Raw genomic sequence first — 11,630 nt, forward strand, 5'->3', positions numbered from 1 at the left:
AGACCACAGAGGAGGAGGAGTTAGACATTATGGCTCTGGAGAGAGAGAGAGAGAGCGAGAGAGAGAGAGAGAGAGAGAGGTGGGAGGGGGAAATGAGTGACATGTAATGTCATTATGACATCTGTTGACATTAACCATGAGTCTTTTCCATGTACAGGCAGACAGACAGGTACCATACATTACTGTAGTGGGCAGAAATCCACTACTGGGCCTATATTATTTTCCATTACATGAAATAATCCACTTATGGCCTGTAAATAGGGTACTCTTGACTCATGACATTAACTGTGATTACATTCATCTACAGTATTAACACCTTTAAGATCCTCATCACTGATGATGGGGTGGACCAAGTCTTTTCCTGTTCATGTGTTTTGGAAACCTTGGAAGCCTCATTATCCTGCTTGCAAAACCTTACTGGGAAAAACACCGAAATGACTGTGCCAACTGATTGCTCACACCTGTTACTGCAAGTTTAGATGGCTGTTTCTTAAGCTTACCGTATGCTTTACATTTGAAACAGTTTGGGCATGTATTAGGATAACATTTTGTGACGTTTTTGTTAGGATTAGGGTTAGGGTTAGGGTTAGGGTTAGGGTTAGGATTAGGGTTAGGATTAGGGTTAGGTAACTGAAGTCTTGGTGATTGGTCAGCAGTACTACTCCTAGTAGGAGTGGGGGAACATGAAGTGTTACCTAAATGTAAAATTGCGCAACTAAGACCTTTTCAGTAAAAAAGTCGAAATGAATGACAGATTTCTTGATTTAGCTTAGATTAATTTTGAGGAAGTGTTTCTGGCCATGCTGTTTCCGGCTATTTCTGGCTATGCTGTTGCTATGGTGGCTCAAGAGGGACAAACAACAGTAATATTGCTGCTTTTTTAAAATTTGACATGCGAAGGTCTTTAGGGAGTATGAGACAGTCTCTTCTCCTAGCCAAGTTCTGCTAGGAGCAAACAGTACATATGTATGTGGACACATTTAGACCTACTGGAATATATTTGTGGTTTTATCATGGGGATTATTTATTTTGGACAACTGTATACTGACTGACCAGAACTGGTGACATACAAACTTTTACAAATGATTTGCTGCTGGAATCATTGGAATTTCTGTCTTGACGGATTTTGAACAGAATTGAATGTAACGTTTGAATTCATTGGAAGACAGAGATTGTGGCGTAATTGCACCAGTGAGTTGATTTAATTTAGTGAGTCAGTGAGACAGACACAGTCATGCACATCTGCACGTCCGCACGCTCAGAGACAGACCGATAGTCAGAGAAGAAGACAGAGATGAGCATGATCACACTTTGCTCTCGAGAACCCATGGCCCTAACGAGGCATTCTGCTTTATCCCAAGGGTTGTCAGCTGTGAGCTCTGCTTATCGGTTTGAACTATAGAAACGTCCATAATCATTGGTTGTGATACGGTTTTAACTATAGAAACGTCCATAATCATTGGTTGTGATACGGTTTGAACTATAGAAACGTCCATAATCATTGGTTGTGATACGGTTTGAACTATAGAAACGTCCATAATCATTGGTTGTGATACGGTTTGAACTATAGAAACGTCCATAATCATTGGTTGTGATACGGTTTGAACTATAGAAACGTCCATAATCATTGGTTGTGATACGGTTTGAACTATAGAAACGTCCATAATCATTGGTTGTGATACGGTTTTAACTATAGACACGTCCATAATCATTGGTTGTGATACTGTTTGAACTATAGAAACGTCCATAATCATTGGTTGTGATACGGTTTGATCTATAGACACGTCCATAATCATTGGTTGTGATACGGTTTGATCTATAGACACGTCCATAATCATTGGTTGTGATACGGTTTGAACTATAGAAACGTCCATAATCATTGGTTGTGATACGGTTTGAACTATAGAAACGTCCATAATCATTGGTTGTGATACGGTTTTAACTATAGAAACGTCCATAATCATTGGTTGTGATACGGTTTGAACTATAGAAACGTCCATAATCATTGGCTGTGATACGGTTTGAACTATAGACACGTCCATAATCATTGGTTGTGATACGGTTTGAACTATAGAAACGTCCATAATCATTGGTTGTGATACGGTTTGAACTATAGACACGTCCATAATCATTGGCTGTGATACGGTTAGAACTATAGACACGTCCATAATCATTGGTTGTGATACGGTTTGAACTATAGAAACGTCCATAATCATTGGTTGTGATACGGTTTGAACTATAGAAACGTCCATAATCATTGGCTGTGATACGGTTTGAACTATAGAAACGTCCATAATCATTGGTTGTGATACGGTTTGAACTATAGACACGTCCATAATCATTGGCTGTGATACGGTTTTAACTATAGAAACGTCCATAATCATTGGTTGTGATACGGTTTGAACTATAGAAACGTCCATAATCATTGGTTGTGATACGGTTTGAACTATAGAAACGTCCATAATCATTGGTTGTGATACGGTTTGAACTATAGAAACGTCCATAATCATTGGTTGTGATACGGTTTGAACTATAGAAACGTCCATAATCATTGGCTGTGATACGGTTTGAACTATAGAAACGTCCATAATCATTGGTTGTGATACGGTTAGAACTATAGACACGTCCATAATCATTGGTTGTGATACTGTTTGAACTATAGAAACGTCCATAATCATTGGCTGTGATACGGTTTGAACTATAGAAACGTCCATAATCATTGGCTGTGATACGGTTTGAACTATAGAAACGTCCATAATCATTGGTTGTGATACTGTTTGAACTATAGAAACGTCCATAATCATTGGTTGTGATACGGTGTGAACTATAGAAACGTCCATAATCATTGGTTGTGATACGGTTTGAACTATAGAAACGTCCATAATCATTGGTTGTGATACGGTTTGAACTATAGAAACGTCCATAATCATTGGCTGTGATACGGTTAGAACTATAGACACGTCCATAATCATTGGTTGTGATACGGTTTGAACTATAGAAACGTCCATAATCATTGGTTGTGATACGGTTTTAACTATAGAAACGTCCATAATCATTGGTTGTGATACGGTTTTAACTATAGAAACGTCCATAATCATTGGCTGTGATACTGTTTTAACTATAGAAACGTCCATAATCATTGGTTGTGATACGGTTTGAACTATAGACACGTCCATAATCATTGGCTGTGATACGGTTTTAACTATAGAAACGTCCATAATCATTGGTTGTGATACGGTTTTAACTATAGAAACGTCCATAATCATTGGTTGTGATACGGTTTGAACTATAGAAACGTCCATAATCATTGGTTGTGATACGGTTTGAACTATAGAAACGTCCATAATCATTGGTTGTGATACGGTTTGAACTATAGAAACGTCCATAATCATTGGTTGTGATACGGTTTGAACTATAGAAACGTCCATAATCATTGGTTGTGATACGGTTAGAACTATAGAAACGTCCATAATCATTGGTTGTGATACGGTTTGAACTATAGAAACGTCCATAATCATTGGTTGTGATACGGTTTGATCTATAGACACGTCCATAATCATTGGTTGTGATACGGTTAGAACTATAGAAACGTCCATAATCATTGGTTGTGATACGGTTTGAACTATAGACACGTCCATAATCATTGGTTGTGATACGGTTTGAACTATAGAAACGTCCATAATCATTGGTTGTGATACGGTTTTAACTATAGAAACGTCCATAATCATTGGTTGTGATACGGTTTGAACTATAGACACGTCCATAATCATTGGTTGTGATACGGTTTGATCTATAGAAACGTCCATAATCATTGGTTGTGATACGGTTAGAACTATAGAAACGTCCATAATCATTGGTTGTGATACGGTTTGAACTATAGACACGTCCATAATCATTGGTTGTGATACGGTTTTAACTATAGAAACGTCCATAATCATTGGTTGTGATACGGTTTGAACTATAGACACGTCCATAATCATTGGTTGTGATACGGTTTGAACTATAGACACGTCCATAATCATTGGTTGTGATACGGTTTGAACTATAGACACGTCCATAATCATTGGTTGTGATACGGTTAGAACTATAGAAACGTCCATAATCATTGGTTGTGATACTGTTTGAACTATAGAAACGTCCATAATCATTGGTTGTGATACGGTTAGAACTATAGACACGTCCATAATCATTGGTTGTGATACGGTTTGAACTATAGACACGTCCATAATCATTGGTTGCAATACGGTTTTCGAAACATATGAAACTCATGTTCCATATCAGCAATAAATAATCCTTCAATTAAGGAAGAGACACTTAACATAGCAGGTTAGCACAGATAGCAGGTTAGCACAGGTAGCAGGTTAGCACAGATAGCAGGTTAGCACAGATAGCAGGTTAGCACAGATAGCAGGTTAGCACAGATAGCAGGTTAGCACAGGTAGCAGGTTAGCACAGATAGCAGGTTAGCACAGATAGCAGGTTAGCACAGATAGCAGGTTAGCACAGATAGCAGGTTAGCACAGATAGCAGGTTAGCACACAGGCTGTGTGGGAACACTAACCGTAACCCTGTGAAGTTTTTTTTCCTTTTCTTCTCCCCCTGATATGAAATATATTGTACGTTCCTTATGTTTCCAAAACCATAGCTATGCGTTTTAATGTTCAGAACGAGCATCAGGGCTCTTCATTAACAAAACTCCCCCGGACAGAAGATACCTTCTTGAATAGACGCTAAAGGTAGATAAACTTGTGTCTATGAATGACAGTGATGGATAGACATATGGTGGTGGTGGTTGGAGTGGTCCTACACTATGATAGATAGATAGATGGTGGTGGTGGTGGTTGGAGTGGTCCTACACTATGATAGATAGATAGATGGTGGTGGTGGTGGTTGGAGTGGTCCTACACTATGATAGATACAGTAGATGGTGGTGGTGGTGGTTGGAGTGGTCCTACACTATGATAGATAGATGGTGGTGGTGGTGATTGGAGTGGTCCTACACTATGATAGATAGATGGTGGTGGTGGTTGTGGTTGGAGTTGTCTTACACTATGATAGATAGATGGTGGTGGTGATTGGAGTGGTCCTACACTATGCTAGATAGATAGTGGTGATTGGAGTGGTCCTACACTATGATAGATAAGATGGTGGTGGTGGTGGTGGTTGGAGTGGTCCTACACTATGATAGATACAGTAGATGGTGGTGGTGATTGGAGTTGTCCTACACTATGACACAATTTAATTTCCAAGGAGAAATCCACAAGATCAATGATCCACAATTCTTTTGGACAGATGTTTTTTTTATGCTCCGGAGTTTAGAATTTTAGTGGCCTAACAGCTGGGGAGAGTTAACAGAGACCTAACAGCTGGGGAGAGTTAACAAAGACCTAACAGCTGGGGAGAGTTAACAGAGACCTAACAGCTGGGGAGAGTTAACAGAGACCTAACAGCTGGGGAGAGTTAACAGAGACCTAACAGCTGGAGAGAGTTAACAGAGACCTAACAGCTGGGGTGAGTTAACAGAGACCTAACAGCTGGGGAGAGTTAACAGAGACCTAACAGCTGGGGAGAGTTAACAGAGACCTAACAGCTGGGGGAAGTTAACAGCACATGTTTCATTTGCAGTGAGCATTACTGTCAGTCCTCAAAGATGAAATGACTCTACTGTTTGAGATTGGTTGACATTTTCATCATGTTTTCTCATCAAAGTAAAAACAAAACACCCACAGTCAGTGATCTCTGATCTCTGATCTCTGATCTCTGATCTCTGATCTCTGATCTCTGATCTCTGATCTCTGATCTCTGATCTCTGATCTCTGATCTCTGATCTCTGATCTCTGATCTCTGATCTCTGATCGCTGATCTCTGATCTCTGATCTCTGATCTCTGATCTCTGATCTCTGTCAAAACATTTGCTTTATTCTGTCTTTGAAAACATTTGATTTTGTCTCATAAACTTTGAGACAAATTGATTATATTTACACATCTCACACTCTCTATTCTACTAATCATAAAGCCTTTCATTGAGGTTGGGTGTGTGGTGGGACGGAGGCAGAGGTGCGCCCCCCTTTTGGTCCCCGGGACCAGGATTGAGAAACACTGCCTTTGTACAATGTAAAAATGTCCATGACCTTGAGTATCCATGACCCATCTAACTGTCTGCAACTGTACCAGGTAACCTGAATATGTAAATCATGACCCATCTAACTGTCTGCAACTGTACCAAGTAACCTGAATATGTAAATCATGACCCATCTAACTGTCTGCAACTGTACCAAGTAACATGAATATGTAAATCATGACCCATCTAACTGTCTGCAACTGTACCAAGTAACATGAATATGTAAATCATGACCCATCTAACTGTCTGCAACTGTACCAAGTAACCTGAATATGTAAATCATATAATAACCTGAAACATGAAATATGCAAACTGGAAAAAGATCTACTCAGACAAAGAAATGAACTGCAGTTTGACAGTAAAAGGTGAGTCTTTTTCTTACTCTGTATCTCTCTATGACATGACTTCTGACTGTTGGCTACCGAGGAAGCAGGGAAGGAGTGCGTGACATGTTTTGACATGTTGTCACAGTGGGGAAAACCAAATGTTTTTAAAAAGGTCTGTTTTGACAGAGATCAGATCATCCACTGACTGTGGGTGTTTTGTATCTCATTCGATGAGAAAACGTGATGAAAATGTCAACCAATCTCAAACGGTAAAGTCATTTCATCTTTGAGGACTGACAGTAATGCCCACTGCAAATTAAACATGTGCTGTTAACTTCCCCCGGCTGTTAGGTCTCTGTTTACTCTGATGATGAGGAAGTAGAGAAAACATGAGTGTGTGAATATGAATCCCACCCCTCTACTATATATAGCCTCCTACTACTGTTGAAGCGCCACTTCCTGTCTCTATATCCTCCTCATGTTTTCTCTAGCACTTCATTAGGAGTAGAATATCAGTGGATGATCTGATCTCTGTCAAAACATTTGGTTTTCCCTCCTGTGGCAGCAACATGTCAGATCTTGTTGCTGTAGTATATCTCCTAGCTGCACACCAGACCAGGTCTTGGTATGACTGAGCACTTGTGCAATTCTGACAGACAGGGTGTGTTCAAAACACTCAGGCATGCCAAAGACAGAGTCAGGGGGGTGTTCTAAACACTCAGGCATGCCAAAGACAGAGTCAGGGGGTGAAAGCCAGTGGTTTAAAGAGGCCATTTAATGTTTTAATCAGACTATGAAATCAACATAACAACAGTAGACCTGTGTCATGGCACGTTCATTTGGGGTGAGGTGGGGATGGAATGGGGGGGTGCGCATGCGGTTAGAGGTTAGATGTCAGCATATCAGCATTGAAGGCAGTGTACACACACACACACTCCTGTCAAATTGCGGTATAAAGAACCCAGACTAAATACATGTTAGTATGCCATGCCTGTACATGAACAGCTAGACATCCTGGTTAGTTGACTTAAATAAATCCACCCACTCTGCAGCAGCATGACATCACCACTCTGGAACAACAACAACATGACATCACCACTCTGGAACAACATGACATCCCCACTCTGGAACAACAACAACATGACATCACCACTCTGGAACAACATGACATCCCCACTCTGGAACAACAACAACATGACATCACCACTCTGGAACAACAACAACATGACATCACCACTCTGGAACAACATGACATCACCACTCTGGAACAACATGACATCACCACTCTGGAACAACATGACATCACCACTCTGGAACAACATGACATCACCACTCTGGAACAACAACACATGACATCACCACTCTGGAACAACATGACATCACCACTCTGGAACAACATGACATCACCACTCTGGAACAACAACAACATGACATCACCACTCTGGAACAACATGACATCACCACTCTGGAACAACATCACATCACCACTCTGGAACAACATGACATCACCACTCTGAAACAACATCCCATCACCACTCTGGAACAACATGACATCACCACTCTGGAACAACATGACATCACCACTCTGGAACAACATGACATCACCACTCTGGAACAACATTACATCACCACTCTGGAACAACATGACATCACCACTCTGGAACAGCATCACTTCCCCACTCTGGAACAACATCACATCACCACTCTGGAACAACATCACATCCCCACTCTGGAACAATATGACATCACCACTATGGAACAACAACAACATGACATCACCACTCTGGAACAACATGACATCACTACTATGGAACAACATGACATCACCACTCTGGAACAACATGACATCACCACTATGGAACAACATGACATCACCACTCTGGAACAACATCACCACTCTGGAACAACTACCCATCACCACTCTGGAACAATATGACATCCCCACTCTGGAACAACATGACATCACCACTCTGGAACAACATGACATCACCACTCTGGAACAACATGACATCACCACTCTGGAACAACATGACATCACCACTCTGGAACAACATCACATCACCACTCTGGAACAACATGACATCACACTCTGGAACAACATCACATTACCACTCTGGAACAACATGACATCACCACTCTGGAACAACATGACATCACCACTCTGGAACAACATGACATCACACTCTGGAACAACATCACATCACCACTCTGGAACAACATGACATCACCACTCTGAAACAACATCCCATCACCACTCTGGAACAACATGACATCACCACTCTGGAACAACATGACATCACCACTCTGGAACAACATGACATCACCACTCTGGAACAACATTACATCACCACTCTGGAACAACATGACATCACCACTCTGGAACAGCATCACTTCCCCACTCTGGAACAACATCACATCACCACTCTGGAACAACATCACATCCCCACTCTGGAACAATATGACATCACCACTATGGAACAACAACAACATGACATCACCACTCTGGAACAACATGACATCACTACTATGGAACAACATGACATCACCACTCTGGAACAACATGACATCACCACTATGGAACAACATGACATCACCACTCTGGAACAACATCACCACTCTGGAACAACTACCCATCACCACTCTGGAACAATATGACATCCCCACTCTGGAACAACATGACATCACCACTCTGGAACAACATGACATCACCACTCTGGAACAACATGACATCACCACTCTGGAACAACATGACATCACCACTCTGGAACAACATCACATCACCACTCTGGAACAACATGACATCACACTCTGGAACAACATCACATTACCACTCTGGAACAACATGACATCACCACTCTGGAACAACATGACATCACCACTCTGGAACAACATCACATTACCACTCTGGAACAACATGACATCACCACTCTGGAACAACATGACATCACCACTCTGGAACAACATGACATCACACTCTGGAACAAAATCACATCACCACTCTGGAATAACATGACATCACCACTCGGCAACAACATGACATCACCACTCGGGAGTAACATCCCATCATCCACACTTCTCCTAACCTGGCAGCAGTGTTGGAGAAGCTACTCTGAAAGTATAGTTTTACCAAGCTACCAATTTATTCACACTGGAAGAGGTTAAGCTACACTAAAGCTACCCTTAAGAAAAATGTATACTGAACAAAAATATAAATGCAACATGAAACAATTATAACAATTTTAATGAGTTGCAGTTCATATAAGGAAATCTGCCAATTGAAATAAATTCATAAGCCCTAATCTATAGATTTCATGACTGGGCAGGGGAGCCAGACCCAGCCAACCAGAATGAGTTTCTCCCCACAAAAGGGGTTTATAAAAGACAGAAATATTTCTCAGTTTCATCAGCTGTCCGGGTAGCTGGTCTCAGACAATCCAGCAGGTGACGAAGCCAGATGTGGAGGTCCTGGACTGGCGTGGTTACACGTGGTCTGCGGTTGTGAGGTTGGTTGGACGTACTGACAAATTCTCTAAAACAACATTGTTGCCAGGGATTTGAATGTTCATTTATCTACCATAAGCCACTTTTTACCAGGTAAGTTGACTGAGAACACATTCTCATTTACAGCAACAACCTGGGGAATAGTTACAGGGGAGAGGGATGAATGAGCCAGTCATAAGCTGGGTGTGATAAGGTGACAGCATGAGGGCCACATTGGGAATTTAGCCAGGACACCAGGGTTAACACTCTTACAATAAGTGCCATGGGATCTTTAGTGACCACAGAGAGTCATGACACCTGTTTAAAGTCCCATTCAAAAGACCGCACCCTGCAATGTCCCGGGGCATTGGAATGTTAATTTTAGAACAGGGGAAAGGGTGGCTCCTACCAGGAACCCCCAACACCACTTCCAGCAGCATCTGGTCTCCCATCCAGGGACTGACCAGGACCAACCCTGCTTAGCTTCAGAGGAAAGCTAACAGTGGGATGCAGGGTGGTATGCTGCTGTCTACCAATGCACCCAAGTTGCACCGGTGTAATGCTCATGCTGTTGAATCAGCTTCTTGATATGCCACACCTGTCAGGTGGATGGATGATCTTGATAAAGGAGAAATGCTCACTAACAGGGACGTAAGTTATTTTGTTCGTTTGGAACATTTCTGGTATCTTTTATTTCAGCTCATGAAACATGAGACCAACACTTTACATGTTAGGTTTATATTTTTGTTCAGTATAGTTTCCTTAACTAAAGTTACACTGAAAAAGTAGTTAACTACGTCCTAAATACTCAGTGAAAGATTATCATATGTAAATCTGAAATGTCATGCTATACAAACTGCAAGAACAGAACCCTTTGAGGTCCTCTGTTAACAGAACGTGTAATTTAGCCTATTTAATTTTTTTTAAAAACTATGATTCGAGTGAGAATTTGCCAGGTCTGAAAATAAATTCTTGCCTACTTCACCCATAAAGCAATTAACTACTGAAAACACTAACTAGATTTTAATTTACTATTTTAACTACCACCAAGCTACTGCAAAATGTACACTGCCTGGCAATGAAGTTCAGATGACGGAATGCAGCACTGCACATGGTGTAGTGAGTTTACAGTGGCAGGATTGTGAGATTGATTCCCACGGCCACCCACACGTACGCCTTGGATAAAAGCGTCTGCTGAGTGGCAGATATTATTGCATCATGTAACAGTTATTACATAACATCATGGTTCTCATTACAATGGAGTTGCATTCCGTCATCAGTAGTTCATCAACCAGTTTATAGAAGAGGAGCCGGGTGTCTAACGGACCAGGGTGGAAATGCTACCAGATTGATTTGACATCTTTGTGTTTTCGATATCTACAGTTTGTTTATATGTTGTTCTAAATAGGTAGAATGGAAGTGGTACAATTCAGATTAAAAGTTGCTTATTAACAACACCTTAACACTGCTAGCCATAACACTGCTCTCTAACAAATAACTAATGTTGATACTGAGACCTGGAATAATAACTAGTGTAGTCATACTAACTACTGTTGATACTGAGACTATCTCTCTGTACCTGTAGCTACTGATGGTGAGTTAGCTCTGGTTACACTCACCAAGTAAACTGTAGTATTCTCAGTTGTAGGAGTGTTGTGTTCTTTCAGTCATTCCAGTATTCAGGTGGTTTGATTAAAGTCGTC

The sequence above is a fragment of the Oncorhynchus clarkii genome, chromosome 19 (genome assembly GCF_045791955.1).
Source record: "Oncorhynchus clarkii lewisi isolate Uvic-CL-2024 chromosome 19, UVic_Ocla_1.0, whole genome shotgun sequence".
NCBI lineage: Eukaryota > Metazoa > Chordata > Actinopteri > Salmoniformes > Salmonidae > Oncorhynchus > Oncorhynchus clarkii.